This window comes from Nomascus leucogenys, chromosome 20 (assembly GCF_006542625.1).
Source record: "Nomascus leucogenys isolate Asia chromosome 20, Asia_NLE_v1, whole genome shotgun sequence".
Lineage (NCBI taxonomy): Eukaryota > Metazoa > Chordata > Mammalia > Primates > Hylobatidae > Nomascus > Nomascus leucogenys.
This window is the reverse complement of record NC_044400.1, coordinates 23,902,497-23,910,946: the sequence shown is the minus strand read 5'-3', so window position 1 is coordinate 23,910,946 and position 8,450 is coordinate 23,902,497.

Below are 8,450 nucleotides of genomic sequence, written 5' to 3'. Positions count from 1 at the left end.
CATTTCTTGGCCTCTTCACATACAAATAATGCCAACGCCTACGCAGTTCCACAGAATTCTTGAGCAGTTCTCACTCACTCTGCCCATTTTTTTCTTGTCCTCCTCTCCATTACCTCATAAATGGTGAACATTTCAGAAATAACGATCCCATTAGAAGAAGGTCTCTACATATTGCCTATAAGGCTTGAGAGGAAAAATTCAAAAGATGCCTTTGCATAAAAGTGGGAAAAGAGCAGAAATGAAATTTCTAATGGACATAGCAACACAAGAAAGCACTGTGCATGAAGAACCCAGCTTCTCTCTAACAGATGGTACGCCGTGCATGCAGCTAGATGAGCAGTGTTCAGGGGCTTGCTCCATTGCAAATACAGACGCAATAAAAATGCATGTTGATTTTTAAAGAGATGTGTAATTAAATATGACATTCTAACTGATAGAGGTTTACCAAGGCAGAACAGCTGGATGTGAGGGGTCCTAATATGGGATACTGTTTAAGTTATTTAAATGTGATTCCTAGGATGGCAAAACTTCAAGAACTTCAACTTGTCTGTGTGTGTGTGTCTTTGTGTCTGTGGGTTTATGTCTGTGTGTGCATGTGTGAATACAATGGCTTAAGGTGGTGCATACCCATTTGAAATTTTCTTGGAGCTTAGAAAAGCAAAGGTTGCAACCCTTATACTCAGTTGCCTTGGGCAAGCAAGAAAAATATCTGTCAAGACCCAGGTCTTGCTGTTAAGGCTGGAGTTGAGAAATGCCCTCCAAATGCCTTCAAGTCAACATTAGCTATGACAGAAGCAAGACTATTATTTAACAGTAGCAGCAAACGTCAAAAACAAACTCTGCCTGGCATTTTGACAAGACACTATTGAAAGAGAACCACTTTTTCAGCACTTGTGTAACCGTGGGGGAGAACTCGACAATTAATATCCTGAGGTCTGGTAACAGGATTTCCAGGCTGCTTGGTGGTTTCCTTCTGCTACAAATGAAAGGAGTAGGCAAGTGGGGGACATGGGCAAAAATAACCCGAAACAATGAGGCCTGGAGAAAAGGACTGATACATCAGAAATCAGGTACCTTGTGGCTAATTAAAATGTAACTCCTCCCTCAGGAGACTGCACTCTCACGGTGGTGACACTATAAAGTATGAGGACAGAGCCATCAGCCCTAGGTGAAAATAAGATGCTGACAAAACCTATCTCCTACCTCCCACCTCCTTTCCCCGCTCTCCAGCAGCCTCGTGCAATCCTGTGGCACCCTACCTGAGCTTCCCTCCATGGAAGCAGCCCCTGCCTGAACTGGTCAAACTCTCATCCCTGCTGTCAATCAATCAATTAATCAGTATAATAACAACCAGCCAGTTTCTGTCCTATGTCCTTAAGAACTTGCTCCCTGTTAACTAACCGATGAGTGGAGCTGTGGCAAGGTGTCAGCAAGCACAGTGATTCGTGTACTATGCTTCCTTTCATTTTGACAGAAACATTAGGGAAGCAACCTAATCCAAAGAAAAATGTCAATGTGCTGGCTCCACACTCATGAAGTGAATGAGGAGAGAGGGAAAGGAACTAATATTTCACTGGAAAGCCCTTATGAGCTAAGCCTTTGAAATGTTATCACAGTTAATGTTAACAGCCCTCAGACAAAAGTGGTATTGTGTCTCCATCTTACAGGTAGAAACCTGAAGTTTAGAAAGCATGAGGAACGTGCCCAGCATGCCAGTCTGTGAGTAACTCACCCAGAGTTAAAGCCTGTGTTATCTCTCTCCCACAGCTGACTCTTCCCTGGCTCTCTCCACCACAACCCAAGATTACACACCTTGATCAGACTCAGAATGTTTTTTTTTTTTTTTTTTTTTTTTTTGAGACGGAGTTTCACTCTTGTTGCCCAGGCTGCAGTGCAATGGCGTGATCTTGGCTCACCACAACCTCAGCCTCCCAGGTACAAGTGATTCTCCTGCCTCAGCCTTCCGAGTAGCTGGAATTACAGGCATGTGCCACCATGCCTGGCTAATTTTGTATTTCTAGTAGAAACGGGGTTTCTCCATGTTGGTCAGGCTGGTCTCAAATTCCCAACCTCAGGTGATCCGCCTGCCTCGGCCTCCCAAAGTGCTGGGATTACAGGCGTGAGCCAACGCGCCCAGCCTTCTTTTTACGGAAGAGCCTGGCAATGATGCTGCTTAATAAAGGGAACACCAGGAACTGTGGTGGATGTGGCAGTCTTACTTGCAGGCCTCGTAAAAGGAACCCCCATGGACAGCTGTAGATCCTGCCTGAGCAGAAGCATGCCCTGCCTGAGAAGAAACATGAGTGCAGGAGCCATTTAAATCCTCAAAGAGAAGCCAATCCCTATGTTTTAAAAGTCTTCCCTTCCACCCATTTCCTCTACCTGTGACCTTTACTACCACCAAACCAGACTTTCGGTTCTTGAGACAACATGCACGAATCTGTCCACATGGGTTTCCTGTCCATGGCCTCCTCCAGCTGGGTCTGCTCCTTCCTTTGAACCCCATCGGCACCTGTGTCCACACCTTTCGGCGCCTTCCTGACCAGCGTCAACACGCTGCTCTTCCTCTTACAGAATGCACCATCAATACAGCCCAGGCACACGGCTCCCACAAAACTAGCCACTTATATAGTATGGGTCACATCAAAAATGACACCATCCAGCACAATCATTCATACAGACTTCTCTCACACTAAACCTTTGCACAAGGTGAGAAGTCAAAACCTGTGAAAACTGTCTCTTCTCAGCTGGGCGCAGTGGCTTACTCCTGAAATCTCAGCACTTTGGGAAGCTGAGGCAGGAGGATCGTTTGACCTCAGGAGTTTGAGACCAGCATGGGCAACATAGTGAGACCCTGTCTCTTCAAAAAGTAAACAAAAGTAAACAAAATTAGCCAGGCACGCACCTGAGGTCCCAGCTACTAGGGAGGCTGAGGTGGGAGGAGTGCTTGCCCTGGCTGAAGGTTGAGGCTGTAGTGAGCCACGATCACACCACTGCACCACTGCTCTCCAGCCTGGGTGTCAGAGGAAGGCTCCATCTCTCAAAAAAAAACAAAAACAAAAACAAAAAACTATCTCTTTCCTATCTATCAGATTTCCACATGGGTCTGGGTCTCTGGAAGCTGCAGCAGGGCAGAACATCTGCTATGGAAAGGGGCTTGAGGTCCAAGTCAAGGACATTCCCAGGCTTTCTAGAAATGCTTTTTATTAACTTTCTAAAGAAACTCAGACTCCAGAGTGGAGGAACACATTCAACATGAATACGTCTACAAAGTCTTACACTTTTCTACTAAAAAGCTAAGATTGCATTCCTATCAGCAATGCCTACGATGCCAAGTCACTTATTCTAAGCGACGGCATTAGAATTCCATCAGAAATGCATATGCAACATGAGGCAGGAGCAGCGAAGGGACTTTCGGGGACAACAGACAGGTCTATGGTGATGAGGAAGGTCTTTGGTCACTGGAGTGAAGTCAAACCAGGGTTTGAAACTCTGCTGTGCCACCCAGAAAAATGTGGATGTTGGCAGCCGTAAAATGGGGTCAATACCCACAGAAGTGTGCTGGGGATATTCCCAGGAGGCACCAGAAAGACACTTGGTTCATTCCCTCCCACACAATTCTCCTTTTAGGTGAGAGGAAAAGATGAAAGTGAACCCCTTTCTTCTTTCTCACCACTCCAAGACTTAGATACAAAGTTTACCTTTTACGTATTTTAAAGACCATAATTTTGTGTTAAACTTTGCCACCAAAAAGTATTTTCTTATAGTCATGTTCACTATCAATCACTAAGGGAAAAAGGTATTCTACTGTGAACAGAGCACCGCAAAACGTTTTACAAATGTGGCAGACATTACCAGGGATCACCAATATTTGGTTCTCCTCTCCCTTTGGAGGAGGGGTTACACATCCCAGCCCCCTTGCAGTTAGGGCCACAGGATTAGTTCTGGCCAATGTGCAGAGCAGAAGTGCAGTACATTCCTTCTAGGCCCAAGCAGAGAAGAGTGAGTATGAGAACCCATGCCCATTCTTCCCCTGCCTTGGCAAGCGAGTGAGGCTGCCTGTCTGCAGTGGGGCACAGTCTCCCACAAACCGGACTGTACATGTCACGTACATGGGAAATAAACCTGGTTATTGTAAAGCCAAGTTACACATCAATGAAAACAAGCTGCCATTTCAAAATCAGATTATCAGACAATATTTAAGGATCACTAACTTAATTCTTTCTGGGGAAAAAAGCTGAACCAAACTCAACTTTAGTATGAATTTTACACATATTCTGGGAAGACACGCTTCAACATGCCCTGACGTGCCTTCTCAAGGACAGACATGATCTTGATATGCACTAGGATCTGGGACTTTGAAAATTCCACAAAGATTTGTCTTTATAAACATCTTTAAGTTTCATCTTAAATTTGTCAGTCTGCAAGCTTCTCAAGCCCAGGGTGTGAGACTACGCACCCCAGGTGCATCCAGCTGATCCTGAGGTGATGGGCCGGCACTCTGCCTCTCTGTAATGTCCTGCTGGAAAATCTCAAGCTTTTTTATTAATATAAGCAGAAAGAATTGTTTCAAAACAGAACTGCCACAGTCATACTTTGGTGGAGCAGACATTCCCAAAAGATCTAGGAGTGACATGTGATGACTATAAAGGGAATAGAAATGAGTTTGATCCAATGGCAGAAATTCCCAGGGAATGCATTTTAGAAACTTTTCTTCTGAAACAAACAGTTTTAGCACTTGAGTTATTTCTTTGCTTTGTCTACTCAACTGCTCATCACAATGAATTGGTCCATGATCACATTCTGTGCAAGTTTCCTCAAAAAGTGTTTCTAAAAGAGAAGCAAATCTTGCAAATGAAACAGTCTCATGGAAGCACAGTAGCAGTAGGTGGATTTATGGTTTTTGGAATGGCAATCAAAAATGATTGTTTTTAAATGGCAATATGTTTCCCAAGTGCTCATTACTTTTAAAGCCCACCTTCGGGGAGGCCACAGAATGATTAGCAGCTACAAATGCTGCCATGTGAAAGCAGCAGAGGACACAGTTACTAGAGCACAATTTTGATTTGGAATCAAAACTGCCCTTGTTCATGAAAATTCTCACAGAAACTGAAACCAGGGAAACAGTGAAAAGGAAAAATCGCCCATATATGGCAATCAGTTTTGACACGAGGCTCATCAATAGCCCAGTCTTTCCAAGGCACAGCATTATCTATCCGATCTGCCAAATCTGATACTTAACAACATTGTCTTCAGAACAGTTGACACAGCCTGGAAAAGTCTATCTTGTAAATCACAAAGAAAGATGACAGGTTTCACAGATCTCATCAGTGATAAAAAGAAGGGAGGCATAAAAGAGCAGATGCCAGTATACTTGCTGGCACAATGAACTGAATGAACTATAAGTATTTCAAGGAGGAAAAAACCCCTCTACATCCCAATTTTTGTTGAGGCCCAGTAAGAAACCACTGACTTAACCTATTTATCTCAGCTCCTAACTAAACCGAGTTTTTGAAAGGTAAAGACAAATGACCAGGGAGATGGCATGATTTTGTGGTATAAAAAACTGGTGGGGAAAGCTGAAGCAGGTCAGCCAGGTAGGCATGCTGCAGCTTCTTCCAGCTACCCTAAATCCATAGAAATAACACAAAGAAAAGAGATTTTTAAAAAGAAAAGGAATCCACAACTATACTGCAAAATAAGTACATTCTGTGAACTAGAAACTACAAGGAATCCCTGAAAGCAAGAGTGAGTAGCTGGATGGAGGGAAACCACAGCTTGAAATATTCAAGGAGAGGACTTGCTAAATATGAAACCAGCAGCATCCTAAGCTCAGAGGTAGCTGATGCTGGGAGATGGAAATGTCAAGGGCAATTGACCTTGTGGGTTCGACCAGGCTTCTGTGAAGGCAGCCAGTCTGGCTAACCCTTCTACACTTCTCCTACTTGCCAACCTTGGACCAGGCAAAGACAGCATGGTATCTACCCCATGATGTAAGTGTTAAGTGTGGACAGTCTCAAGAGGCATTGCGATGTGCCCAAGGCAAACCAGGGGCACTCACATTTGGAGATCAGCTGGTGGCAGGCTCATCCCACCCTTCCCTGCAATGGCTCTTTAGAAGTGCTTAGAACTTTAGAAGAGCAATTAATATCCTTAGAAAAATACAAGAATGGCAATATACTTCCATTTCAAAGTACAGTAATCTTAGAAATTAAAATTGTTATAAATAAAATTAAAAACTCAACTGACGGGCTGAATGGATGGATACAGCTGAAGAGCAACTCGCTGAGCTGGAACAACAGTTATGTAATTCTTCTAGAAGGTTAACACAACATAGAAAAGCTAAGGGCTATATAAAAAAACAGAAACAGAAGGTCAAATATGTCAAGAATAGAGGACTTTTAGAAGAATAGAGAAAGTGAAAAAAGGAACACTAACAGCAAATATAGAAGTAAATTTCCCAGAATTCAAAAGATGTATCTGACTGAACATGATTAACAGAGAAAGACTCACTCCTAAACATATTGTGGTAAAATTTCAGAACACCTAGGATGATAAATATCTAAAAAAAAAAAATAAATAAATACTCAAGCCTGTAATTCCAGCACTTTGGGAGGCTGAGGCGGATGGATCACCTGAGGTCAGGAGTTCAAGACCAGCCTAGCCAACATGGTAAAACTCCGTCTCTACTAAAAATACAAAACTTAGCCGGGCGTGGTGGTGAGTGCCTGTAATCCCGGCTACTGGGGAGGCTGAGGCAGGAGAAACGCTTGAACCCGGGAGGCGGAGGTTGCAGTGAGCCGAGATCGTGCCACTGCACTCCAGCCTGGGTGACAGAGTAAGACCTTGTCTCAAAAAAACTAAATAAAAATAAATAAATAAATAAAAGAGGGGGAAAGGGATTCTAATTAAAATCCCAATACAGTCAAGGCACTGAGATAAGTACCTGCTCAAATGGTCAAAAAGAGTATAGATGACACCCTTCCTTCCCACCTGACCTTTGAGATCACTTCAGGTAACATCAATACCAACATCAAAATCTGTTCACCCACGCATTGGACCTCTACTCCACTGCTGTTCATCTCTACCCACTTCAGTGAACTATGTAAATACAGTTGTTTAGATCACTCCTTGGACCTTATCAAGATCTGGAAATGTTCCACTACATTCCTCTCTGCTTACAAACCCCAAACTTGCCACCTTTACCCTTAAACTGGATTTTTAATCTCAACACTTGCAATCATTTGACTTCACCCTATTTCCTCATGCCATCAGGTCAGCACTGCTGATTCAACTTCCTTCCCCAATTTGCCTGGATCCCATGATAACGTCTGTGGATATTTCACTGGGAGCCTCTATTAATTTTTCACGTATCCTTGTGCCATGCCTACCAGTGAATTCTCAGCCACAATCAATGTATTTCATCACGACAGGTCTACACTCCTGGGCTGCTGAGCCCACTAAGACGTGGCATAACAATATCAATTGGCTCTACTGCAAATATCTGACCTCTATCCTCACATGGATCTTTGATGGCCTCAAAACTGTCTGGCAATTCTTTCTTCATCTTTAGTCAGTTACTATGTCCATTCTTCATAGACATTGTCCAAACATCTATCATTCTTTCAAAGTTCCCTAGTTGCCCCAGATCCCCTCACTCCCAATAAAAGACTCAGTATAAAATCAGGCTTTTATTTTGTGAGCTATTTTATTAGTATACAGGGAGGTATTTTATATGTTAAGAAACAGCAGCAGGTTAGAAAAACATTTGCAATGTAAAACAACACCTTCTCTTTTATCATCAGGATTAATTCATCCTTCCAATTGTACTTCATTGTACCAGTTACTCTCTGCCTGAAACTTCCTCCTACCGTGGCTTCATCCCGTCACTCTTTTGGTTTTCTTTTTGTTTTTTTTTTTTTTTTTGAGACTAAGTCTCACTCTGTCTCCAGGCTGGAGTGCAGAGGCACAATCTCGGCTCACTGAAACCTCCGCCTCCCGGGTTCAAGTGATTCTCCTGCCTCAGCCTCCCGAGTAGCTGGCACTACAGGTGCCCGCCACCATGCCCGGCTAATTTTTGTATTTTTAGTAGAGACAGGGATTCACAATGTCAGCCAGGATGGTCTTGATCTCTTGACCTCGTGATCCACCTGCCTCGGCCTCCCAAAGTGCTGGGATGACAGGTGTGAGCTTTCCTCCTACTCTTGATCGCTCTTCTCTTTTCACCATAACATGTTCCCTATGTGATTTCATCCACTTCTAAGGCATCATTTATTATGGTCACATGCTGATGACTCCACATTTACATCCTACAGCCCAGACTCAAATATCCAAGTGTTTATGATACCTTTATCAGATGTGCCCTACATAACTCAACCTCAACATATCAAACCAAACTTGTTAACTTTACCCATTCACCTGCTTCTCTACATTCTCTTTTAGTTTATGGA